This window comes from Hemicordylus capensis, chromosome 2 (assembly GCF_027244095.1).
Source record: "Hemicordylus capensis ecotype Gifberg chromosome 2, rHemCap1.1.pri, whole genome shotgun sequence".
NCBI classification, from domain to species: domain Eukaryota; kingdom Metazoa; phylum Chordata; class Lepidosauria; order Squamata; family Cordylidae; genus Hemicordylus; species Hemicordylus capensis.
The window spans coordinates 215,822,521-215,850,384 of record NC_069658.1 but is presented as its reverse complement, the minus strand read 5'-3'; the positions used below and the strand labels follow the sequence as shown (position 1 = coordinate 215,850,384).

The 27,864-nt window shown below is 47.8% G+C and overlaps 1 long non-coding RNA gene across 1 annotated transcript in view; it reads right to left on the bottom strand.

Annotated features, from left to right (window-relative positions):
* LOC128346847 (uncharacterized) overlaps nt 1-27,864 on the bottom strand; it is a 75,227-nt gene that overhangs the window by 30,474 nt on the left and 16,889 nt on the right. Inside the window, exon 2 of the long non-coding RNA XR_008317235.1 lies at nt 8,758-8,813. This is a non-coding gene — a long non-coding RNA (uncharacterized LOC128346847). The remainder of the gene's footprint in view (nt 1-8,757; nt 8,814-27,864) is intronic.

Here is a 27,864-nt window from a genome sequence, read left to right as displayed (position 1 = left end):
CCAGTCAGTGTAGACACTACTGAGCTATATGGACCAATGGTCTGACTCAGAATAAAGCAGCTTCCTATGAATTTTTATGGGAAGGACTATGATTCAGGTTCATTCACACAATTCACGTTGTGCAGGCTCCCAATATTTACATAGGAAGCTGCCTTACGTGGCATCAGACCCTTGGTCCATCTAGCTCACTACTGTCAACCCACACTGGCAGTGGCTCCTCCAAGGTTGCAGGCAGGAGTCTCTCTCAGCAATGTGTGGATATGCTAAGGGGGGAACTTGGAACCTTCTGCATGCAGGTGCTCTTCCCAGAGCGGCCCCATCACCTGAAGGGAATATTTTGCAGTGCTCACATGTAGTGTCCCATTCACATGCAAGCCAGGGCAGACCGTGCTCAGGGGACAATTCATGCCTGCTGCCACAAGACCAGTTCTCCTCCCTGATCACAGTTAAAAAAATTGAAAGCGCCATCCCTATATGTGTGTGCTAAGCTGCCTCTGGACTGAAGGACTCTTCCTCCTACCTTGTTAAAGACCCGGGTACAGCCACTGGGTAAGAGGAAGCCCTTCAACCCAGCTGCTGCTTAGCACACGATCACGAACAGCATTTCCAAAGTTGTTTTTAATGGATAGACAATCAAATATCAGAAGCAGGCACAGCTCCCAAAGTAGGGCCAGAGGCTTCTCTTACCCTACTCTTGAATGTGTGAATGAACCTAGCAGAAGAAGACTTGCTTTGCCTGCAGAAGACCCCAGGCAGCATCTCCAGGTAGGGCTGGGAAAGACGCCTGCTTGAAATCTTAGGGTGCCTCTGCCAGTCAGTGTACACAGTCCTGAGGCAGATGGACCAATGGCCTGACTCAGGAAACAGCAGCTTCCTGTCTTCCTATGACTGCAAACTCCTGACAAGAGCTAGTGGTTGAAGATCTTGATCGAGGAAAGGGAAAAACACTCTACAAAATGACTTCCTGATGCATCCACTTGAAGCCAGATTAGAATTCTTCATTGAGGGCCACTCCACACTTTCCCTCTTCAGGGTCTCCTAGGAAGGCTCGGCCAATCATTTCCCTCCCATCCTCCCATCTTCAATCTCCACCAGGGCTTTGTTCTGCAATCTGCTTGAAATTGCTCCAAAAAGCAAACACAGGCCTTAATTAGCCCATGGCGTGGACTTTGTGGGGATCAGAGGATTGGAGAGAAGCAGAAAAGGGAGGAGGTCAGCGTGGGTTATGGGTGGGAGCATGACAGCACATAGCTTGAGCAGCAAGCAGTGAAATGGGGCAGGAGTGGATCTTTAGGGCTTATGCAGAAGGTATCTATGAGGCCTGAGCAAAATCAGAGCGGTAAAATCAGTACATGTCGGCTTTTACTGAATTCGGAGGGGTTCGCAAAGTGTCAGAACCCAAACTTAAGCACCCTGGTTCGGATCGGACTTCTCCGACCCCCTGCAGAAAAATTCCGAGCTTTCAAGAACTCCAAACGGCGGCAAGATTTTTTCTTTTCTTTTAAGTGAACGCAGCTGGGGAGGGAAAAACCCATCTTCTGCCCTCTCTCTGCTCACCTGTCTGCCCGCCCCTCCGTATCATATACTTAAAATGTTTTTAAGCTGTTTTTTTCACTCACATTTGCAGCCACCAGTTGATTTCTGGGTTCCTCTTGTGGTTCTTTGGTGTGAGGTAACTTCCCTTTAGACTCTCTGATGTTACCTCACTTCCCCTCCCCTGCAACTCCCTGGTTTTAGGGAGAGAAGAGCTGGTCTTGTGGTAGCAAGCATGACTTGCCCCCTTAACTAAGCAGGATCTGCCCTGGTTGCATATGAATGGGAGACTTGATGTGTGAGCACTGTAAGATTTTCCCCTTAGGGGATGGAGCTGCTCTGAGAAGAGCATTTAAATTCCAAGTTCCCTCCCTGGCATCTTCAAGATAGGGCTGAGACAGATTCCTGCCTGCAGTCTTAGAGAAGCCACTGCCAGTCTGTGTAGGCAATACTGAGCTAGATAGACCAATGGTCTGACTTGGTATATGGCAGCTTCTGATGTTCCTAACATGACATCCTGATTTTTAGAGAGGAGAGCTGGTCTTGTGGCAGCCAGCATGACTTGTCCCCTTAGCTAAGCAGGGTCTGCCCTGGTTGCATGTGAATGGGAGACTAGAAGTGTGAGCACTGCAAGATATTCCCCTCAGGGGATGGAGCCGCTCTGGGAAGAGCAGAAGGTTTCAAGCTCCATTTCTGGCAGCATCTCCAAGATAGGGCGGAGAGAGATTCCTGCCTGCGACCTTGGAGAAGCTGCTGTCAGTCTGTGTAGACAATACTGAGCTAGATAGACCAATGGTCTGACTCGGTATATGGCCACTTCCTATGTTCCTAGGTTAGTTTTAGTTTTCTTCTGGGTTCACAGTGAGTATCTGTGGCTACTTTTAAAAGTTTTAAAATGTTTTTGTCCAACTCCAAATCCCTTTCCGACACTGATTCTGATCCAGATCCTGATTCCGCCCCTAAATTTCAGAGGGGTACAAAGGACCCGGAACTGACATTTTGGGATGAGAATGGGTTGGACCTGATTCTGAATTTTGTACCTATGTGCAGGCCTAGTATCTACTACAGCAGTACTTCTGAATTCTCTGCTGAATTTCTCACTGGATCTTGTAGTTCTCATTGGATCTTGTAGAAACACCTGGTTTTGTTTCTGTAGTGGAACCCAGACATTATGAATTTTTCATATATAAATATATATGTATATGTATATATAGAGTTGGAAATGTTATGATCTCAGAGCTGTGGGTGAGAGGGAGATACCAGGAGACTCAGGAGTAACTCACAAATATATGGGTTTCACAGACATCTGAAGGAAAAAACCTAAGGATGCAACACCTCTACCCCCAATAAAGAAACCTCCAAACCCAAATTGCCCCAATATAACTCAATGGAGCAGAATGTTTGTGTCCTCAGAGGGCAGTTAACAGACAAGCAGGTGGGCAGAGTGAATGGAACTCAGTGAGAAGGAGAGGGGAAAGACAGCTTAAACAAAAAGAGTGGGAAATTTCTCAGCTTGAAGCATACTCCCTTAAGACCATCACAACCTGCTTCCAAGGGGGAAAGTTGTCTACCACTTTCACCTTGCCCAGGCACAGGCTCAAGTAACATTTGCCTATCAAGGATATACTGTATCCTTTTGTTGCAGGACCAAATACATCCCATAATTTCATTTTTATTTCCAAATGGCAGCGAGTACATGCATTGCGACCATTTTCTGTTCCTTTTGTCACTTACGTCCTTTTTCCCCTCCCTCAAATTCTGTTTTTTGGCTAAGTTCTGTTTCCTCCCTCCCTGTGCAGAAGCTGGGTTTAGCTCCATCCTTTCTGTGTGGCTTAAGGAAGTCTGGTGGACAGAGACCCCGCCAAGGCGGCTAAGAACATTATAAACGATGCCGCGTTTTTGAATTAGCATCTGGGCGAGCCAGCCCCACCTCCTCTCTCTGCTTTCGAACTTGGCTGTCATCTGCTCACAGGGGCTAATAGAGATAAAACAATCTGAGGATGGATTTCCAGGTGCAGAATATTAAAGGAGGGAGAGGGAGAGAATGAAAACCCACTAAGGGATTTGCAAGGGAAATGAGAGAAAGAAATCAGCTGGCTGGCAGCTTGGCTGAGAAGACCAAGAGTGTCCAGAATTAGAGCCTTCTCCTTTGCCCCCCACCCCCCAGACTCTGCTCAAGAAAGGTTCACCCTACCATTAGGCAGAATGAGGAAGCAGCACACAGGGCTACCACTAGAGGGAGACATTGTTAATATATATATTAGTACTAATAGCATGGGGCAAAAATTCCTGGCAAAACATGAGATGTGCCACAGGCTTTGTACCTTGTTGCACAAGCACAAACATTAGTGCAACACTAGTCTGCAATGCAAGCTCCAGCCTTAGCACAGGTTAGCGCAACAGCCTTGCCTGAGTGCAACACCCTTGGACAAGCACAGCACTAGGACGCCCACCATTGATTGTGGGAGGGAGGCCATCCCCTGGCGAGAACCGCAGCTTGGCAAGGGCCCCTTGCAGCGCTCCCTGTAACTGGGGATCCCAGATGTTGTTGACTGCAGCTCACAGCACCCTCGGCTGCAATGGCCTTGTCGTGAATCTGTTAGCTCGGCTAACCCAACAGGATTTTACAACCCCCTTCAGGACTCCCCCTAACCAGAAAGTAACCAGAAAGCAGCAGCGAAACCAAATGAAGGAAAATAAAAGGCTCACAAAGCAATTAGTCAATGGATTGAGTCCCCTGAACTGAAACTAGGTACCTCCCTCTAACACTAACTGAGTAATAATTGGAAGGAAAAGACAAAACAAGGAATGAAACAAGCAAAGAACACAGAACAAGGAATTAAGGGAACAATGCAGAAAAGTACAGACAAGGCAAACTGGGACACAGAGATGGTCAAAATTCAAGAGCACACTATCTGCAGCCAACAAAGTTGCAAACAGCATCAGAGCAAGGAGAGACTGTTGAATATATATGGCTCAAGAGAACCAGCAGCCAATCAGGCTTCCCTGAGTCAGCACTTTGGCTTTCTTTCTTGGGATCTCCTACACCTGCGTGACTCCCACTGAGCCTGCCTCTTGAGACGTTTTCTCAAGACAGGTGAAATCCCAGTCTCTTCCCCATCAGAGATCATGTCTGGCAGCTGTTGTGAATCCTCAGCTTCAGAATCTGGTTTCTCTGCCAAATCCTGTGGCTGTGCCTCTGAGCCCTCACTAGCTGGTAAGTCATCCTGCTCTGACTCTTCTGAGTCAGAAGTCTGAGCCATGACAGGCCTTGGGCTGGGGATGCTGGGAGTTGTAGTCAACAACATTTGGGATTCTCTGTTCGAATGCTGGTGCTCTGCTAATTGAAATTCCCATGGATGTATGAGGGATGTGCACAAACCTGTTCGGCATGCTATTCCTAGAACGCCGAACAGGTTCAGAACCCCGTGTTTGAACCAGTTTGAATATGGAGACAGGGACACCTTTATGGATGGGGGAGGGTGCGCTTACCCCACCCCGCTGCCTCGTTTTCCCCACTGGTGCTCCCTTGAAAACTGGACCGGCAGGGCGGCAGCATACGTCCCTGCCAACATCCCCACTTTGGTCCGGAAGTGACCGGAAGTGATGTGTGCACACTACTGGTCCTTCTGGACCGATGAAGGGGACGGGGTCAGCAGGGAGGTAAGCTGCTGCCCCGCCTGTCTGGGAGCGCTGGCAGGGGAAACGTGGCAGTGGGGAAGTGTACACTCCCCTGTCCTGAAAAGTGTCCACCCCACCTTCGAACCAGCCCCTGCTGGTTCCATGCACATCCCTAGTATGTATGAGAGGGCTGCAGCTCTTTGGGTACTACAGAGCAGGAACCCAAAGCCCTCCAGAGAAGGCACCGGCTCACTGCTCTCCTGGGGCAACTGGTTCGAGGCGAGAACCACATGCTATTTCTACATTAAATGACAGCTACAGGGATGGGGCTTTAGTTTAGTGGCAGAGCATCTGCTTTGCATGCTGAAGGTGCCTTTTGGAAGGGCGGTATAAAAGTTTTAATAATAAATAATAAATAATAATAAGGTCCCCAGGTTCAATCTCTGGCAGCATCTCCAGGTAGGGCTGGGAAAGATGCCTGCCTGAAAGCTTGGGGAGCTGCTGCCAGTCAGTGTAGACAGAGTGAGCCAGACTCAGTAGATGGCAGCTTTCTATCTTCCTGTGAGACTTGATAGAGATTTATAGAATTATGTACGGTATAGAAAGATGGGTAGAGAGAGAGAGAGAAATTCTTTCACAGCATTAGAACTAGGTGTCATCCCATGAAACTTATTATTATTTTTATTTTTGTTTAAACAATCAGACAGGTGTTATTGACTGGTTTGTTTTATCCAGACATCGAGTCCTTCCCAAGGACCTGGGATGGCTGAATTTTATTATCAGTGTTGTTGCTGTTATTATTATAGATATCGTCACAGAATATAGGCTGTTCCCAGTAAAGTTGCTTTTTGTAATTGGCTGATGGTGATTTCTGTGGCCCCTGAGGTGCTCTTCAAGTTGTTTTGGAATTGCACTTAGGGCACCAATTACCACTGGGATGATTTTGGTCTTCTTCTGCCACAGCCTTTCAATTTCAATTTGTAGATCTTTGTATTTTGTGATTTTTTCTATTTCTTTTCATTATTATTTCATCATCGTTGTTGTTGCTGTTGTTGTTGTTGTTAAACAACGTATTTATATACCACCCAAAACATACATCTCTGATTGCCAAGTAATGTAGGACCGGCCCAAGGAAGTACTTTTCCACAGAGCCCCTAATTAACCTATGGAATTCTCTGCCACCAGACAGGGTGATGGCCACCAGCTTGAGTGGCTTTTAAAGGGGCTTAGAGAAATTCATGGTCTACTAGTCTTGGCTATAGACTGCCTCCAGGGTCAGGAGCAGGATGCTTCTTAATGCCAGTTGCAGGGAAGCAAAAGCAGGAGAGGGGGCATGCCTTCACCTCCTGGCTGTGGGCTTCCCAGAGACATCTGGTGGGCCACTGTAGGAAACTGGATGCTGGACTAAATAGGCTTTAGGCCTGATCCAGCACATCTCTTCTTATGTTCTGTGTTCCTATACTAGTGTTTTGGCATAGGAGCCTGTGATCCTCTCGGCCTCTGAAGTGATGAAAAAGCCCCCTTAGATCATTCCAAAAGTTTATCTAGCCCAGCAAACTGGCTCCCACACAGTGGCTAATCAGGTGCCCCCAATAAACCAACCAGCAAGGCTGGACAGGCTATTTCAGAGTAAATGAAATACAGCACAGCAGAGAAGCTGCGACTGGCTATCGATTCTTGTTGGGAGAATTGTTGTTACAAAGAAGATTATTATCTTGGGATGCTTTAGAGCACTGAAAGTGTTCTTTGGGGCTGAAGCCGAAATTTCGTAGAAAGTGAAATCTGGAGCGGATGTCACTGTTGGATTCAAGGGAAGCCCTCTGAGATTTTCAAGGGGGGTTGAGGCAGATCCTCGAAGACAGGGATTCTCAACGTTGGGTCCCCAGATGTTATTGGACTTCAACTCCCATAATCCCCAACCCAAGGCTACTGGGGCTGGGCATTATGGGAGTTGAAGTCCAATAACACCTGGGGACCCAACGTTGAGAATCCCTGCTCTAAGAGACATGAAATTTCTCGAGGGGTCTCTGCACACATTGGCACCAACATTGCACAGCAAGTGAAATTCGACAGGATGCCCTCCAAAGTGAAACCACACAGATTTCAGGGTGCCTCCCGAAGGGAAATGCCTGCAAGTTTTCAAAGGGTTTTTCAGAAAGAGGCCTCATCTGTCAGAGATCCTGTAGAAAATCCCTGCATTGAGCAGGAGGTTGGACTAGAAGACCTCCAGGGTCCCTTAGGCCTTCACATATTATGACCACATAAGAAGAGCCTCTCTGGACCAGGCTCAAGTTTTCTCTAGTCCAGTACTCTGTTTCCCACAATGACACACCAGATGCCTCTGGGAAGCCCACAAGCAGGTGGTGGAGATATGCCCCCTCTCCTGCTGTTGCTCCTCTGCAACTGGTATTCGGAGGCATCCTGTCTCTGAGCCTGGAGGTGGCCTATAGCCATCAGGACTAGTAGCCATTGACAGGCCAGTCCTCTGTAAATTTGTCTAAGCCCCTTTCAATGCCATCCAAGCTGGTCGCCATTACTGCATCCTGTGGCAGAGAATTCCACACATTAATGTTGTGCTCTGTGAAAAAGTACGTCCTTTTGCTAGTTAGAAATTCCCTGAGATTCTGTGTGAGTCTGTGAAATGTGCAGACACTGAGACTCAGAGCTCTGATGGGTGAGGAAGGGTCTATCCACAGTTCCTGAAGTCCCAAAGTCCTGAGGGGCTGAAACTATAGAAATCCACCTTTTCACTAGGAGTGTGCATGGAACCAGCATCAGTGGCTCGGTTCGGGTTCGAGCTCAAACCAAATTTGAACCAAACCGTCCACAAACCAATTCATTAGAACCGGTGGCAGTTCAGTTCGTGCTTTTGACCCAGTTTGACCCAGTTTGACCCAGTTCAACTCGGTTCGAGTGCTTTCCTTGTAAATGGGGAATCCAATAAAGATTCCCATTTACAAGCAAGGGGGAGGATTCCCTAACTAAACAAGGCTTGAGGCCTGAGGGGGGCGGGTCAGAGGGCACCTGAATCGCTGTAGCGGTGGTGGCTTCCTAGTGGCAGCTCCCCGGCTGCTTCTCGGCTCTGCCAGCACTGCCCTGCCAGCGCTTCCACCCGCCCCCCGTACCATGGTCCAGCGGACAGCTGAGTTCCAACCTCTGTGCATGTGCAGGGCTAATGCAAATGGTCTCCGTGCATGCGCGATGGCCAGAAGTGGACCAAACACCAGTCTGCGATTCGGCGGGGCGGAGCATCGGTGGGGCTGAGCCGCTGCCACCGAGGAACTGCCACTGCCACAGCGGATATGGTGCCTTCTCACCCACCCCGCTCAGGCCTCAACCCCCTTTTAGTTAGGGAATCCCGCCCCCCGCTCATAAAGTGAAATGTTTACTAGATTCCCCTTTATAAGTAAAGCACTTGAACTGGCCAAACCGGCTCGATTCGAACTAGGCCCAGTTCAGTTCAAAGTCAAACCAGCCCCCTCTTTTGGGGGCCCTGTCCTGTTCAAGCTGGAACCAGTCAGAAAAGGCCGATTCGAATCGAACTGGGTTCAATTCAAACCGGCTCCGCACACCCCTACTTTTCACCCAACCAGTGCTACTCACCAATAGCTGCTCTATGTTCCTTCCATCGTGATTGGGCACTACACTCCTTTAGACACCTGGGTAAACAAAACCCTGGGTTAACAAAAAATCTTGTGGCAGAGAGTTCCTTAGATTAACATATGGCAGCTTCCTATGTTGCTATGTTTCTGGGTGTACCGTGCACTTCCCATTGGTCTACCAAGTCGAGGCTGCATTTCCACCCCCAGCACAGTATCACCAGTGACTGTTGCTGGTGTCTATCTGATGTTTCTTTTTAGACTGTGAGCCCTTTGGGGACAGGGATCCTTCTTATTTATTTATTATTTCTCTGTGTAAACTGCCCCAAGCCGTTTTTGGAAGGGTGGTATAGAAATTGAATTAATAGTAATAATAATAATAATAATAATAATAAGAAGAAGAAGAAGAAGAAGAAGAAGAAGAAGACCTGGCAATGGCTTAAGAATGGCAACTTGAAGAAAGAAACAGAGGGTTTAATACTGGCTGCGCAAGAACAGGCACTAAGAACAAATGCAATAAGAGCAAAAGTTGAAAAATCCACCACAAACAGCAAGTGCCCCCTTTGTAAAGAAGAAGATGAAACAGTGGACCACCTCATCAGCTGTTGTAAAAAGATAGCACAGACTGACTACAAACAAAGGCATGACAAGGTAGCAGGGATGATACACTGGAACATCTGCAAAAAATACAAGCTACCTGTAGCCAAAAATTGGTGGGACCATAAAATTGAAAAAGTTGAAGAAAATGAAGATGTAAAAATATTATGGGACTTCCGACTACAAACAGACAAACATCTGCCACACAATACACCAGATATAACTGTAGTCGAGAAGAAAGAAAAACAAGTCAAAATAATCAACATAGCAATACCAGGGGATAGCAGAATAGAAGAAAAAGAAATAGAAAAAAATCACCAAATACAAAGATCTACAAATTGAAATTGAAAGGCCGTGGCAGAAAAAGGCCAAAATAATCCCAGTGGTAATTGGCGCCCTGGGTGCAGTTCCAAAAGACCTTGAAGAGCACCTCAACACCACAGGGGCCACAGAAATCACCATCAGCCAATTACAGAAAGCAGCTTTACTGGGAACAGCCTATATTCTGCGACGATATCTATAACCATTGACAATAAAATTCAGCTATCCCAGGTCCTTGGGAAGGACTCGATGTCTGGATAAAACAAACCAGTCAATAACACCTGTCTGACTGTGTAAATAAATAAATAAATAAATAAGGCTGCAGGGCGACCTCAAATTATGTCCCACAACATCCCCATCCCAACGCCTCACACCAAGAGGGATTTCCTACCTTAAATAAAAGATAAGATGCTTATTCCAGCAACCGCCCCTCCCCACGTGCTCAGATGGCGAGTGCAAACCACTGCAGACCCAGACACATGCTTTTACATGACAGACTGTTGCTACATTACCGAGGGCCTCTCTGGATCAGAGCGACTAGATGGCGTCTTGCCCGCCCTTTCTCTGGGGCCTCTTCCTGGCTTGAACCAATGTTTGCTGCTCCTTCGGCGCTGAGCACCTGCTCTAATTAAAAGCTGTTTGTTTCCTGGAGTTCCTATTTATCCCTGCAGTGGGGATGGCCGCTGGGTGGTATCCCTCCCCCTCGGCCCCCCACACAGACCTGGCTCCATAACAAATTGCATGTACATGCCACCACTGTGCTTTGCGAGTCCCCCTTTAAGACATGGTGTTAAACACCCTCTTCCAGGCAACTGGTGTAAAATGCTACCCTGGAACAAGTGAAGCGGCCTTCTACTGAGTCAGACCCTTGGTCCATCTAGTTTAGTATTGTCTACCCAGACTGGCAGCGGCTCCTCCAAGGTTGCAGGCAGGAGTCTCTCTCAGCCCTCTCTGGAGATGTCAAGGAGCGAACCTGGGACCTTCCTCATGCAAGCATGCAGATAGGGATGTGTGAATCAATACCAATTTGAATTGATTCGACTAGAATCTGGCCGATTCAAACCATTCGAATTTGAATGGAATGACCCTCCAGGCTGTCAAATCAATTCAAATTGATTCGATGGCAGTTTAAGGACATTTTGGCACCTTTTAAAAACCATTCAGGTGCCCTGGTGTGTCAAAAGGGTGTCAAAATAGGTCAAATGGATTCAAATTCAAATCAATTTGAATTCCGAATCGAATTGGACAGTTTCGATTCAAATTCAAACCGAATCTGAAAATTCGATTTGTGCACTTCCTTTCATGCAGGTGCTCTTCCCAGAGCGGCCCCATCCCCTAAGGGGAATATCTTACGGAGCTCATGTGTAGTCTCCCATTCAAATGAAAGCCAGGATGGACCCTACTTATCAAAGGGGAGAATTCATGCTTGCGCTCCAGATGTGCTGTCCTCTGCAGAATCTGCCTGGAAGCGGCTCTGCAGCTTAGTCTCTTTGAGGCATTGTCACTCACAAGCTTGCCAGCCACGGCTGACAGCCCAACGCTGAGCTGGCACAACCATCATGAGAACATAAGAACAGCCCTGCTGGATCTTGTGGCAGAGAGTTCCTTAGATTAATTCCATATCAGTGAGTCAACCAGTCATAAGAACATAAGAGCAGCCCTGCTGGATCAGGCCCAAGGCCTTTCTAGTCTAGCATCCTGTTGCCCACAAAGCAGTGCTAAGATTGCGCCACTGCGCTAAATCACAGGGATTTTCGGAACGGCGCTATTGCCATGTGCATCACTCCTTGCAAAGTATGTGAGGTGTGCCAAGGCTGTGCACTTTGCTCCACAAGCACAAGTGCAACACTCATCTTTGCACAGCTAGTATAGTGCAACAGCCTTGTGCTAGTGCAACCTTCTTGCCCAAGCAGGACATTAGTCAGGATGCTGGCCATGATCCTCAAAGTGGAGCTACTTAGCATTTTTGGTTTTTCCTCTATAAACCACTCTATAAGCTCTATAAGCAGTCACAGCACAAACCAACCCCAGAATTGTATTGATGTTGCCATTGCACATCTGTTTTATTCCAGTAAAGTGTCTGTGCAAAATAACATTCCACTTGCATGTGAAAATGTGTTTTGGGGTTCTAGGGGTTTGCCAGATGAAATGTCCCCAAACTGAAATCCAGACAGGAACTTCAGGATTCCTCCAAGGACAATCTGAAGTTCAGTGAGGAATGTAAGGATTCTTTTATGATCCTGGACCCTGGAACCCCTCAGGCAAGGGATGAGGTGGGAAATCCAGGAAAAGAGAAAGAGAAAACAGCTGGAGCTTCTTAGTTTAGGAAAAAATACAACTGGGGCAGGGCATGATAGAGGACTATATGGTTATTCATGGTGTGGAGAGAGTGGAGAGAAAATTTTCTCCCTCTCTCACAACACCAGAGGTCATCCCATGAAATGGAAGGCCGGGAAATTTAAGACCAACAGAAGCCCTTTTTCACACAATGCATAATTAATCTATGGAATTCTCTGCCGCAGGATGTGGTGATGGTCACCAGCTTGGATGGCTTTAAGAAGGGCTTAGATAAATTTGTGGAGTACAAATCTATCAATGGCTACTAGTCTGAGGGCTATTGGCCACCTCCAGTCTCAGAGGCAGCATGCCTCTAAATACCAGTTGCAGAGTGAGCTTCCTAAAGGCATCTGGCAGGCCACTGTGGGAATCAGGATATTGGACTTCGGGCCTGATCCAGCAGGGCTATTCTTATGCTTTTTTATATTCTAACAGTGGGAAGAGTGATGACTCAGGCAGACAAGGACCCTGCCCACTAGGTGAACCAGTACCCCCGCCAAAACCCCAAGAAAACCCTGCTGTCATACTCAGAGGACCTACTGGTCCTCTGAGTATGACAGCACACACATCAGGACCATACTAACTGAGCAAAGAGGCACCTTCTAAAAGGGGTAGTTCTACTTTATTGAGCAGGGGGAGAGTAACTGGCCCTATCCAGCCCCAGCACAGCATCCCTTCAGTGGCTGTTGCTGCTGGTATCTGCCTTATGTGTCTTTTGAGCCCTTTGGAGACAAGGAGCCATTTTATTTTATTTTATTTTATTTATTTTATTTTATTTTATTTTTTATTTATTTATTTGTAAACTGCTTTGGGTACATTTTTTGAAAAACAGTATATAAATAATGTTGTCATCATCACCAGGAGCCCCTGGTGGCACAGTGGTAAAACTGCCGCCCTGTAACCAGAAGGTTACAAGTTCGATCCTGACCAGGGGCTCAAGGTTGACTCAGCCTTCCATCCTTCCGAGGTCGGTAAAATGCGTACCCAGAATGTTGGGGGGCAATATGCTAAATCATTGTAAACCGCTTAGAGAGCTCCGGCTATAGAGCGGTATATAAATGTAAGTGCTAGTGCTATTGCTATCATCATCATAGCTCAGAGCTCCTTCCTTATGAGGCAAGGCTACAACACCTGGGGCTTTTCAGTTTAGAAAAAAGACGACTGCGGGGAGACATGATCGAGGTCTGTAAAATCATGCATGGTGTGGAGAAAGTGGAGAGAGAGAAATTCTTCTCCCTCTCCCATAACCCTAGAGCCAGGGGTCATCCCATGAAATTGATTGCCAGGAAATCTAGGACCAGCAAACGGAAGTACTTTTTCACACAACACATAATCCACTTGTGTTGTTGTTGTTGTTGAAAAGCGGTTTATAAATATTTGTTGTTGTTGTTGTTGTTGTTGAATCCTCTGCCACAAGATGTGGTGACAGCCAACAACCTGGATGGCTTTAAGCGGGGGTTGGATAACGTCATGGAGGAGAGGTCACCCTGGAACTTCTGGGGGGGGTGGGCGTGCTGCCCTTGATCCCCACAGGCCCCCGCCAGCTCCATGATGGAGCCGGCAGTAGTGTGGGAGGCCGATCTGGCTGCCCAGGGCTGCCGGCATGCTTGTCTGCGGGGAGAGTGGGCTAAGCCCTCTCTCACCGCCTAACCCCATCTGGCGCTTCACACTGATCGTGTGAAATGCCTCATTTTCTGCTCTGATTAGAACCATCTCTCCAGGGCTCCGGAGAGGGGATGCTCCCCAGCCCTGCCTGGTAATGCTGCCAGGGATTGAACCAGGGGACCTTCTCCCTGTAAAGCAGATGCTCGACCGCTGAGCTGCAGCCCCATCCCTCAGGAGAAGTGCTCCTTGCACAGCTCACAAGTGTCAAACTGACCCTGAAGAGCTGCTCCAACGGCCGCCGTGGCAGGCATCTCGCTGCCCTCACAATCCACCACCTGAGGCGACCCGCCCCACCTCGCCTCATGGAAAGGCGCCCCTGGGCGGCCTCCGATGGGAGAAGGTGGCCCTGAAGGTCTCCCTCTTGATACCCATTTCCATGAGGTGTGACGAAAATGGCAGGCTGGAGCAACTTTGGAGGATCCTAGGATGCTGCATTTCCCCAGACATTTTCCTCTGCAGCTTGCAGTTCCCCACTTCGCTGCCAGACATCCGTTTGCTGATAAGTGAGCAATCTTTTCCTAAAGCGCCGGGAAAGAGTTCAAAAAGCGATACTGAAATCAATCCTCTAAAGAGCCTTTTTATCTCCATCGGACTAGCACTCCCGCAACGGGGTCAGCTGGTAGGTACCCTCCTTCATTTAATCAGATGCTTACCAAGCAGAGGCTGGCGCTGCTGGACGAATTCTTCCCAGCAGTGCCCCAAGAAGCATTGTGTGGGGAGCAGGTAGGGAGCTGGGTCACTCAGAGCGCACTCATGACTCAGCTTAGATTGGGGGAGACAGGAGGAGGAGCTGTTCTGGAACACTCAGAGGAACCTCGGAAGCTGCCTTATACCGAGCCAGACCCTTGGTCTATCTGGCTCAACACTGACTGGCAGCAGCTCTCCTGCACCTCAGAGAGTGGTCTTTCCCAGCCCTGCATGGAGATGCTTCCAGGGATTGAATGTGGGGCTTTCTGCATGCAAATCAGGTGCTCTAACACTGAGCTACAGCCCTTTCCCCTAAACCAAGCCTGCTCAACTTAGGCCCCGCAGCTGTTTTTGAACTACAGCTCCCAAAATCCCCAGCCACAGTGGCCAATAGCCAGGGATTATGGGAGTTGTAGGCCAACATCTGCAGGAGGGCCAAAGTTGAGCAGCCCTGCAACAAATATAGGATCCTTGGAAGCTGCCTTATACCAAGTCAGACCCTTGGTCCAGCTAGCTCAGCACTGTTTGCACTGACTGGCAGCAGCTGTCCTGCATCTCAGAGAGGTTGATATGTGTGTGTGTGTGTGTGTGTGTGAGAGAGAGAGAGAGAGAGAGAGAGAGAGAGAGAGAGAGAGAGAGCTCACCCTACCAGTTGTAGTGGGTGGGGGGGATGCAAAGCAGAACCTATTTTCACATTTAAAGAGGGCAGGAAGCATTGTCCTCACTCTGCTATGACTTTGTCCTCACTCTGCTATGACTTTGTCCTTACTCTGATAAAGCCTTGTGACATCTGCTAGCCATATCTGATTGGCTATGTGGTGTCATGACATCACCATGCCAGCTACCTTGGGCTGGGAAGATCTGTCTTGCTTTTGGAATAGATTAGAGCAAGAGCTAGCTTCTGCACCAGAGCAGATCCTGAGCGTTTTGGGTTCAGCCCCTCAGCGGCGAGTCCTCCATCTTCTTTGATGTGACTTTATGTTCAGGCTGCCTCCGATGTAACAACCTCCACAGCAATGACATTATTAAGTCTGCAATCCGGAGGGGGTGGGGGAAAGAGGCGGTTTCTCTGGGAACAGATGGCCTCCCTTTTAGTATTGCAACACACTGCCAGTTAATTAATGCGCGCTGTAATTAAACTTTACACAAATTAGCTGTCGGCTATGCTAAAGGGAACTATTCCTCTCAAATGCCACCTTGAATCGCCGAGTTCTGGGGGAGAGGATTCCCCCCCCATGTAATTAACAGGAAGAGGTTCCATAGGGAGGGGCCCACGGAGGTGGGAGGCAGGGGTGGGATTTCATATGTGCCCAGGAACCCCAGAGGACAGCAGGCATTGTATGACAATACCACCAGGACCAGAGATGGGACCAGATTCTACTCAGGTACAAACCATCCATGGATGAACTAAGCAACATTTCAGCTGGAGGCTCTCTCCTATTTAGCAAGGGGAGAGCAGCTGTCCCTATCCCGCCCAGCCCAGCAGATTGTAAACCCTTTGGGGGCAGAGAACTATCTTCAGGCCCTCTTGCATTTGGGAATCACCTCTCCTAACTGGGCCAAGAGTGATCTTTTCAGCTGGAGGCTCTCTTCTGTTTGGCAGAGGAAGAGCAACTATCCCTCCTGATAGGGATAGCCACTCTCCCAGTGGCTGTTGCTGATGTCTCCCTTGTGCTTCTTTTTAAAGGTTATGAGTCCCTTTGGGGCAGTGGACCTCTTCAGGTCTGTTTGTGGCACGCAGCTGGGGAATCACCCCTGCTAACTGAACCAATAGGAAACTTTGAAAGTGGTGATTCTCTCCTCTCTTAGCAAGGGGAGAGCAACTGTCCCTCTTTCAGCCCAGCATAGAACCCCTCCCAGTGATGTATGTGTGTGGCACTTGTTTATTTTTATATTGTTAGACTGGGAGTCAGGGGCATAGCTAGAAGAGAGGCCTGCCCCTCTCCCTGGAGGCCCCTTGGAGTGAGGGAGATAATGAAGAAAATAGGGAGGGGAGGATCTGGGGGGCCCAAAGCAGCTGGGGCCTCTGGGTTATTTGAACCCATCCACTCAGTTATAGCGACACCCCTGCTGGGAGCCCTTTGGGGGCAGGGAACTTTCTTCAGGCTCCTTTGTGGCTGTCTTCAAAGGTCTGAAGGGCTGTCACGTTGAAGAGGAAATGGACTTGGAGAGGAGAGCTGGTCTTGTGGTAGCAAGCATGACTTGTCCCCATAGCTAAGCGGGGTCTGCCCTGCTTGCATATGAAAGGGAGACTAGAAGTATGAGCACTGCAAGATATTCCCCTCAGCAGGGGATGGAGCCGCTCTGGGAAGAGCATCTAGGTTCAAAGTTCCCTCTCTGGCTTCTCCAAGAGAGGGCTGAGAGAGATTCCTGCGTGCAACCTTGGAGAAGCCGCTGCCAGTCTGTGAAGACGATAATGAGCTAGATAGACCAATGGTCTGACTCAGTATATGGCAGCTTCCTGTGTTCCTATGACTTCGTCTCCATTGCTTCTCAGGGCAGGACTAGAACCGATGGGTTAGAATGACAAGGAAGCAGGTTTAGACTAAGCGATGATGCTGTTCACACATGCGGAAACTGCTCTACCCAGGTTTGGGAGCAATGTGTGCTCCCAGTTTCCGATTCTGTGGGTACAAGTAACTGGGAGGAGGCAGAAGTGATTGTGTGGAAGCAAGGTAGGAGGAAAACCTGGCTAGGTTTCCCTCCTATCCAGTGGTGCTCTTACCCCTGGACTTTGGGGCCAAAGTCCATGGCCTCCACACCCACTGAGGGCCCCCAAATCCTCTTTAGTCTGTCCTGGGTGGTGAAAACCCAAGTGCTCCACTAACCTGGGTTTTCCAATCATGTTCTGCCACGGTGCGGCTCCATGCCGTGGTGACAGAAGAGGAGACCCCGCCGTGTGCCGGGTGCTTTAGAGACAGAGCGGGAAGTGGGGAAAGAAATATGTGGGGTAAGAATAGGGGGGTGATGCTTAACTTGCAGCGGGGGGTGGCCTCCAAAGGCCTTTAGGTCCAGGCTCCAAAATAACCTCAGTGCACCTCTGCTCCTACCTTGCTTCCACACAATCACTTCTCTCTCCTCCTACCTAGTTGTGTTAGCAGGAATTTCCAGGTTTTATGTGCTGTGGGACAGTGCAAGTGTCTGACATGCAGAAGTGAGCTCTCATTTGCTGGATGAGAACATAAGAACAGCCCTGCTGGATCACAGGAGCTGAGTGGCCATCTGGATATCGCGTCAGCTCTTGGCAGCCCTCAGGGATTCTGTAGCCGATTCCTGCAATGGGCAGAGGGGTGGGCTAGAAGACCTAAGAACAGCCCTGCTGGATCAGGCCCAAGGAAGCCCATCTAGTCCAGCATCCTGTTTCGCACAGTGGCCCACCAGATGCTGCTGGAAGCCACAGGCAGGAGTTGAGGACATGCCCTCTCTCCTGCTGTGACTCCCCTGCAACTGGTACTCAGAGGCATCCTGCCTTTGAGGCTGGAGGTGGCCTTTAGCCCTCTAACTAGTAGCCGTTGATAGACCTCTCCTCCATGAAGTGATCCAAACCCTTCTTAAAGCCATCCAGGTTGTTGACTGTCACCACATCTTGTGGCAGAGAATTCCACAAGCTGATTATGTGTTGTGTGAAAAAGTACTTCTGTTTGCTGGTCCTAAATTTCCTGGCAATCAATTTCATGGGATGACCCCTGGTTCTAGTGTTATGTGAGAAGGAGAAGAATCTCTCTCTATCCACTTTCTCCACACCATGCATGATTTTATAGACCTCAATCATGTCTCCCCACAGTTGTCTTTTTTCTAAACTAAAAAGTCCCAGGTGTTGTAGTCTTGCCTCATAAGAAAGGTGCTCTAGGCCCCTGGTCATCTTGGTTGCCCTCTTCGGCACCTTTTCCAGTTCTACAATGACCTTTTTTAGATGTGGTGACCAGAATTGTACACAGTACTCCAGGTGTGGCTGCAGGACCCCCAAAGTCCTTCCAACTCTAAAATTCTAGCATTCTGTGACCTAAACTCTAAACCAGTCATGTCCTGCTTGTGAAAACATATATACCACTGAGCTATGGCCCCATATAACGTCTCTTTCATCTGCCTCCTTCCCTCTGGAATGAGCTGCCAATTGAAAAGTCATTCTGGTGACTCAAGCTGGAGAATCCCTCTCTCCCAAAGGTACCGCCTCCCCTCAGCCGGCTGCCAAGAGCTGACGCGATATCCAGGGTATCTCGGCCAGATGGCACCAACCGACAAAAGCCACCTCACTGGAAATGAAACGGGCGGGGGGGGGACAGGGGATGATGCATCTCCACTTGTGCATGCCTGTGGGTGACTCTGGACCAGTCACACATCTCTCAGCCTAACCTACCCCACAGGGTTGTAAATAAAATGACAAGAGCACACCTTCTTTCTCGAAGCTGGAGCTCAGGTAGCCCACATAAGCAACCAAGAATCGTGACACACAGAAGTAAATCTTGCCAGAACTGGTGGGAACCAAAATGCCATCTAAATGAATCTGCTCTGGAATCAGGCAAACAAACAAACAGCCCCCTAACTCCTTGCTGTGACTTCCTTCTCCCATTCTCTGGAGCTTCGTGACCAGGGTTCCACAGCATGGCTCTGACCTGGCCCCACTTCTCCCCCCTCCTCCTCCTCTCCACGTGACTGGCTGGCTTGGTTAAGCTCACCCCTCCCTCAGCCCGACTGACAGGCCCAGCAGCCAGGGCAATGCAGATGCTAAGCATTGGCCAGAATTTCCCTCATGGCCCAAGCTGTCAGTCAGCCTGAGGGAGGGCTGGGCTGAACCTGAGCACATAGTCAGCCAATCACATGGAGAGGAGGAACGATGGGTGCTGCCTGACACTCCTCCCCCCTTTCTCCTGGAGACCGTACTTGTCTTGGCTTGAGAGGAGAATCTCCTGATTGGGAGACAGCAGTTTAGCATGCAAGTGAGTCAGGGAGGTGGCAGGTCTCCGTGTACTCCCTACAAGCAGTGATGTAGTTGCAAATTCAGAAGTGCAAGCACTCTCCATGATAGTCAACACGACCATGCCCACCCCAACAGCCAGAGAAACCGAGAAGTCTCCGCGCTCCGTCCCTGCACATCCCCCCTCCACTATACCCCTGCCTACTCCCAGGGGTTCATAAGAACATAAGAAAAACCCTGCTGGATCAGGCCCAAGGCCCATCCAGTCCAGCATCCAATACCAGTTGCAGGGGAGTAAAAGCAGGGCATGCCCTCAACTCCTGCCTGTGGGCTTCTCAGAGGCATCTGGTGGGTCAGTGTGTGGAACAGGATGCTGGACTAGATGGGCTTCCTTGGGCCTGATCCAGCAGGGCTGTTCTTATGTTCTCATCCTGTTTCACACAATGGCCCAGCAGATGCCTCTGAGAAGCCCGCAGACAAGAGGTATGTGCATGCTCTCTCTCTTGCTGTTGCTCCCCTGCAACTGGGATTTTGAGGCATCTTGCTTCTGAGGCTGGAGGTGGCCTATAGCCCTCAAACTAGTAGTCATTGAAAGACCTGTCCTAAAGCCATCCAAGCTAGTGGCAATCACCACATCCTGTGGCAGAGAATTCCATAGATTAATGATGCATTGTGTGAAAAAGCACTTCCTTTTGTCGGTCCTAGATTTCTTGGCAATCTATTTCATGGGTTGACCCCTGTGAGAGAGGGAGAAAACATTCCCTCTATCCACTCTCTCTGTTCCATGAATAATCCCCATAATCCCCTCATTTCTAAACTAAACAGCCCCAGGTGTTGTAGCCTAGCCTCATAAGGAAGGTGCTCCAGGCCCCTGATCGTCTGGGTTGCCTTCTTCTGCACCTTTTTACAGTTCTACAATATCCTTCTTAAGATACAGTGACCAGAACTGTACGCTGTACTCCAAATGGCAAAAATGGCACAAAAGAAAAAGAGAGTCACTATTCTTAAAAAAAAAAAAAAAAATCAAGCATGTTGCATCAAGTGGTCCCTTCCACCCGGTAAGCAAATCCACCAGATTCTGAAGTGGCTGCTAGCCATGACGATTCAAAATCAAGCAGCTCCTTTTGCATTTCGATGGGGTTGTTATTATCTCTACTTCTACAACTATTGCTTTCAAAAGGTTTTGCATCCCTTCACTTTCAAATTCAAGGCAGGGAAAGGAAGGGCAGGCTTCCGTAGACGATTACATATATTTTCCCCTTTGGCACAGGCCTTTGATTTTGAAAATCACAATTAGCGGCTTGCCGGGTGTGCGGGTTGACTTCTAAACCAGAGGGACGCCCCTTCCAAAGTGAGAGAGATAGAGCTTCAAACCCTAATTTTTCAAAAAAGAATCTCCAGGAAGAGAAATAGTCAAATAATTCTTCTCTTTAGTCCCTCGTTCTCTTCCCCATGGTTGAGAGCCAGATGCAAGTCAAACTTGTGAATAATCAAACACGTAGACTTGAGAGGTAAGTGGCTTCTGGGAACTGGAACACGAATAGGGTTTCAAGCCTGAATCAATGTCAGGAAAATGTGTACAGCAGTACTAAAGGATGCTCGGGAGCATGGGAAATGTATTCCCCAGGGCTCCCGATGTACCTGGATGCTTCAGTACATGCAGGGTCACCGGAAACCATGGGCAACATCTTTCCCATGCTGCCTAGTATCCGGAGTCCGAAGGCCATAGCAGTAGTTTCCGAGAACCCTCCTTGACAGCTTCCCTGACTTAATAAGTTTGGGAAAGGAGGGCTCAGTCTGAATCTACTTCCTTATCATTTCAACCCTCTGATTCTAGTCCTGGCCTCAGGAACAATAAATGAGAACTGCTCCTTCTTTGATGTGACAACCCTTCAGATATTTGAAGACAGCTCTCATATCTCCCCTTGGTCTTCTCTTCTCCAGGCTAAACATACTATTCCTCATAGGCCTTGGTTACTAGACCCTTCACTAGAGATGTGCTCAGAACCAGTTTGGCCAGTTCGGTTTGAATCCAGACCGGATTCAAACCCAGGGCAAACTGGGTCTGATTCAGTTCAGCCATTGAACGGGGCCAAACCAATTTGTGGGCCGTTTTGGGAGTATACTTGTAAAGGGGAATCTGGCGAGGATTGCCCTTTACAAATAAAGAGGGATTTGCTAACGTAAGGTGGGGACGCAAGTGAAAGTAGCTTTTATTTTAAGCCTGGGCTTTGAGCCGGTTCACACATCCCTACCCTTTACCCTCTTGGTTGCCCTCCTCTGAACCCATTCCAGTTTATCAGCATCCTTGAAATGAGGGTCCTAGAACTGGACAAAGGATCCCAAGTGAGGTCTGACTAGTGCAGAATAGAGTAGAACCATTATTTCTCATGATCTAGACACTATGCTTCTGTTAATGCAGCCTAAGATTGCATTGGTGCTTTGGGCTGCTGCATCACACTACTGGCTCATGTTCAACTTGCGATCCACTAAAACACCTCAGTCCTTTTCACATGTCCTGTTGCCAAGTCACATCTCCCCCATTCTGTTCATGAGCATTTAATTTTTCTAATCCAAATGCATAATATTGCATTTGTCTCTGCTGAACTTCGTTGTATTGGTTTTGACCCCAGTGTTCGAGCTCATCAGGATAGCTTTGAGTTAGGAACATAGGAACATAGGAAACTGCCATATACTGAGTCAGACCATTGGTCTATCTAGCTCAGTATTGTCTTCACAGACTGGCAGCAGCTCCTCCAAGGTTGCAGGCAGGAATCTCTCTCAGCCCTACCTTGGAAAAGCCAGAGAGGGAACTTGAAACCGTCTGCTCTTCCCAGAGCGGCCTCATCCCCTGAGGGGAATATCTTACAGTGCTCACACTTCTAGTGTCCCATTCATATGCAACCAGGGCAGACCCTGCTTAGCTAAGGGGAGAAGTCATGCTTGCTACCACAAGACCAGCTCTCCTCTCCTTGTTTGGTTTGCATTCTGTCCTTTCTCAAAGATTTGGGAAAGGGTTATGATCTACAAACAAAGCATGCATGCTCATAAACTTACAAAAAGATTGCCAACTTTATAAATATTTAGCCCATTGAGGCCAAATTGGGAGCAGCCTTTGTTTTTCTAGAACCTGTTGAGAAATTTCACATGACGTATAGAAATTTCTTTGACCCCTTAAATTCTCAGATGTTTCTTTTTGAGAGTAAATCTGAAATTCACTTCAAATGAAACGTTAAAAAAACAATAATTTAGTGCTAGTTCTAATTAGTACAAATATACCTGTTTCTCTCTTGGAGCAAGCTCTGAAATGACTAAGTTGGAACCAAGGGAAATCTGGCTGTGGGTACTGACTGGCTAGTACGTGTGTTATCACTAACCCTGCTGCAACATTCCAACTTAAAAAAAATGTTTCTGCATGTTTTTGAATGAAAGAAAATATTACCATATAGATGAATAAACGTGAATGTGTTACTTGGCAAATAAGTGGGCAGCCTGCCACAGCAAATAGGGAGAAGCAAAGCGGATGGCTGAACTAGCATTCTGCTTCTTGGTGTGTATTCCGTCATGCAAATTGCCAAGCTAGGCTCACGCTGTGGGTGAAGAACCACTGTGACTGCTCTTTAAATACTCCATCAATCTTCGCCCTTCAAGGATTCCCAGCATGCACACGCGCAAAGATAAACAATTCAGTTTAAGCAGTCAGAAGACTGCAGAGGCAGTTGAGTATGTTTCTGGTTTTGTGTTCTGCTCTGCTCTGCTCTTAAAATAAGAGTTCCCTTGAGCATGTGCAAAGTGCTGCCCCTCCCCCCAATCCCAGTGGGCAACCCCTGCTAGCCACTTGCGTATGTGGGACTAGGAGGAGATCTATACACACATTTGGTCATTCACAGATTATGTTCAATATACATGCAGAGCTGAACACTTCCTGACTGTACCCTGTGTTTGAGGTTCAATTTTGAAATGAACACACAGTCGTTCACATGAGGATACGAAGATGAATATGACAAATATTTATAGATCACTTTTCAACAGACGTTCCCAAAGCGGTTTACATAGATATAAACAATCCAACAAAGAAATAAATAAAATGGCTCCCTTTCCCCAAAGAACTCATAGTCTAAAAAAGAAATATAAGATAGACACCAGCAACAGCCACTGGAAGGATGCTGTGCTGGGGGTGGATAGGGCCAATTGCTCTCCCCCTGCTATAAGAGAATCGCCACTTTTAAAAGGTGCCTCTTTGCTCAATGGGATCATGTACATACAGACAGCTGAATTCATGTACAATATGTTGAGCTCTAATCAGTACTATAATACTTATCTATACAAGCATACAAATACACACTAGGCTTGTGCATTTTCATGTCCAATCTGATCCAAGAGAGAAATTATCAGGAGAGCTAACTTGGCTCCCAAAATTGTCAGGTCATGTTGTGTCAGATTGGAAAGCCATTTCCTGACATCCTGCTGGACTCAAGTGAAATGACCGGCCCAGAGCTGAGAGACAGCTTGCTGGCCATTTAATTTGGGTCCAACTGGATGTCGTAACTCTGTCGGAGTTCAGCCATCACTGTGAGGAGCATCCAATGGTCAGAGCTGTCATGTCTGAACTCATTCCGACAATGCTTGACAGAGGGCACATTGGGTTGAATATACTGGTCAGACCGACACAGCCCTAACACACACATGCATACCTATGCAGATGTACACAAAGTTGGAGATGATGATGATGATTGATGATGATGATTTACTCGATTTCTATACCGCCCTTCCAAAAATGGCTCAGGGTGGTTTACACAAAGAAATAATAAATAAATAAGATGGATCCCTGTCCCCAAAGGGCTCACAAGCTAAAAAGAAACATAAGGCAGACACCAGCAACAGTCACTGGAGGTACTGTGCTGGGGGTTACTAGGGCCAATATTTGAGCAAATGTTTGCTAGCAAACTCTACTTAGAATGCGGCCATTGTCCCTCTTTCAAGAACACCCCCCTGCTCCTGGTTCGATGTGACGACTGGGAATCTGAACTGATGAAAGAGAATACCAGCACCTAGAGCCTGTAACACCTGAACAAGATGTGGGTTTTCCACGAGTCCTCCGCTGCCAGGTCTCTGCGTGAGGCAACCAAGATCTTCAGTCTGTAGGAGCGTTCAGCATGCCTAATTGTGGCACCACTTGTTAAGAATTTAATTAGGTACCGACAGCTGCAGATCTCCTGCCACCTGAGACTCCAAAAGCTGTTACAACATGTTAACTCCTGACACATAACAGCCTATGGGCGGGGGGAAGGTTTTTGCAATCCATGTTGGAGAAGGAGAAGGGGAGACCATGTGGAATGAAGGAGAGGAGAACTAACTGGCACCTGTGGACTGCAGGCAGTTGGGAATCACGAGCCAGAAACAGTCAAGGTAGACCATGAGCCAGACCCACAAATTTTAGCCAATGGTACCATCTCAGGGGACAAATGCTCATAGTTATTTCTGGCAACATCTACTGCCCTAGAGGTCCACCTTAAGTGGCGCAGCGGGGAAATGCTTAACTAACAAGCAGAAGGTTGCCGGTTCGAATCCCCACTGGTATGTTCCCCAGACTACGGGAAACACCTATATCATCAAGCAGCAGCGATATAGGACGGTGCTGACAGGCATCATCTCAGACTGTGCAGGAGGAGGCAATGGTAAACCCCTCCTGTATTCTACCAAAGTCAACCACAGGGCTCTGTGGGCACCAGGAGTCGAATATGACTAGAGGGCACACTTTACTCCCATAGAGTACAGGCAATAGCACTGTCGCACTTGCAGCTTTCTAGGGGTAGCATTAAAGAAGGGGTGAGAACACACAGCTGTATGTGCAAAAGGCTATGACCTGGGGAGGTAGACTATTAGGGCAAAATTGCAGTCATTTTTGCACAAAGAAAAGGGTTCATGTCAGGGTTATGTAATAATGAACAAATTGTTTTACTCTAGGAACATAAGAGCAGCCCTGCTGGATCAGGCCCAAGGAAGCCCATCTAGTCCAGCATCGTGTTTCACGCAGTGGCCCACCAGATGCCCCTGGAAGCCACAGGCAGGAGTTGAGGGCATGCCCTCCCTCCTGCTGTTACTCCCCTGCAACAGGTAGACAGAGGCATCCTGCCTCTGAGGCTGGGGGTGTCCTGTAGCCCTCAGACTAGTAGCCATTGATAGACCTCTCCTCCATGAAGTTATCCAAACCCCTCTTAAAGCCATCCAGACGAGAGGCTGTCACCACATCTTGTGTCAGAGAATTCCAAGGGTTAATTATGTGCTTTGTGAAAAAGTACTTCCTTTCGTCAGTCCTAGATTTCTTGGCAATCAGTTTCATGGGATGATCCCTGGTTCTAGTGTTACGCGAAAGGGAGAAAAGTGTCTCTCAAGAGGGATAAGTATCTCTCCCCACTTTCTCCACACCATGCATTATTTTATAGGCCTCTATCATGTCCCCACTCAATCGTCTTTTTACTAAACTAAAAATCGAAACACACACAAAAAGAAAAGTACCTAGTCAATGCTGAAGTATATTATAATATCAATGGTAAAATAATAGAATAGAAGTGAGGAGTAAGCATACAGTGTATAAATATCCCAATAGGTGATAACACAAAATTCAAAATGCTGAAACAAACAGAAGCTGATTAATATGAAGAAACTCAATAGGTGAGCCCTAGGTGTTGTAGCCTTACATCTAGGCCCCTGATCATCTTGGTTTCCCTCTTTTCTGGATCTATAATGCCTTCTCCAGTTCTATAATGCCCTTTTTGAGATATGGTGACCAGAACTCTACGCAGTACTCCCAATGTGGCCGCACCGTTGATTTGTATAAGGGCTGCGCAGCAGCGATATAGGAAGGTGCTGAAAGGCATCATCTCACACTGCACGGGAGGAGGCAATGGTAAACCCCTCCTGTGTTCTACCAAAGACAACCGCAGGGCTCTGTGGTTGCCACGAGTCATAGGAACATAGGTAGTGGCCATATACTGAGTCAGACCATAGGTCCGACTCGACACCGACTCGACGGCACACATTACTTTATTTTGTGGTATATGATATATATTGTATAAGGGCATTATGATTCTCTCCATGGAGTAATCTTTGGAGGACATTTCTGCCAGTGTTCATTTCTATTACTCTGAGAACACTCGGAGTACTCTCTTTTTATAGTAGTTTTTGCAGTTATATGGTTTTTATAGTTATATAGTAGTTATAGTAGTTCTTATAGTAGTTTTTGTGTTTTAAAAACTTTTAAAGCTTTTAAAATACCCTTACAGATTTGGCCACTGCAGGTCCGGTGGTCACGACAATAAAAGCATGATAACACACTAAAAGCTGGAAGTCCAGCCATGCTATCACCTCTTTTCCGTCTCCCGGGTGTAGACCTTGTCAAAAAGCACGCTGAGCCCAGATGATACTGATCGTCCCAAATGGCTCATGAATTGAGGCTGTTATTGCTCCAGAAGTCAACCAATTGCTCCACAATGCAACAGGTAGGCTGTCGCTGACATAAGGGGCCATGGAACATTTCATTGGCTGGTTGACCCATGTCCCCACTATAGACTGAATGGTCTAATAATTAATGGAAGCCAAGGAGCACAGTGGAAAAATGGGACTGCGACTAAATGAAAAGGAGACTAAACTAATGACAACGGGTACAGCAACCAGCCTCAGAATTGATAATGAAGACATTGAAGTGTTGGATAGCTTCTGCCTTTTAGGATCAACCATCAACATAAAGGATCCAGCAGTCAACAAATACGCCATAGACTAGCACTTGGTAGGGTTGCAATGAAGGCCTTGGAAAGAATATTTAGATGCCATGACAAAGATTAGAATTGTTTGGACAATGCTTTTCCCCGTGCCGCTCTATGGATGCGAAAGCTGTTCTTTGAAGAAGCAAGATAAGGAAAAGCATTGACGCTTTTGAACTTTGGTGCTGGAGAAGACTTTTGAGGATACCATGGACAGCCAGGAAAACAAAAAAATGGATCATAGAACAAATCAATCCAGAATTTTCACTCGAGGCACAAATGACCAGGCTCAAACGTTCATACTTCGGACACATTATGCGAAGACCCAGCTCTCTTGAGAAGTCCATAATGCTGGGAAATATTGAAGGAAAGAGAAGAAGAGGACAGCCAGCAGCAAGGTGGATAGACTCAATCATGACAGCAATGAATGCACCACGGAGAGACCTTAAAGGCCAAGTTGAAGACAGATCATCCAGGAGAGAGTCTACCTATGTAGTCGCTAAGAGTCAACACCAACTTGACGGCACTTAAGCAATCAAGCAATCAATCACAGATGTAGACTCCTAGGCCTGTAGAATCTGACGGGATCATACGGGATGTGGTGACAGCCACCAGCTTGGAAGGCTTGAAAAGGGGCTTGGACAAATTCATGGAGGACAAATCTATCAATGGTGACTAGTCTGAATGGCTATAGGCCACCTCCAGCCTCAGAGGCAAGATACCTCCGAATACCAGTTGCAGGGGAGCAACAGCAGGAGAGAGGATATGCCCTCCCCTCTTGCCTGAGGGCTTCCCAGAAGCATCTGGTGTGGTGGGCCACTCTGGA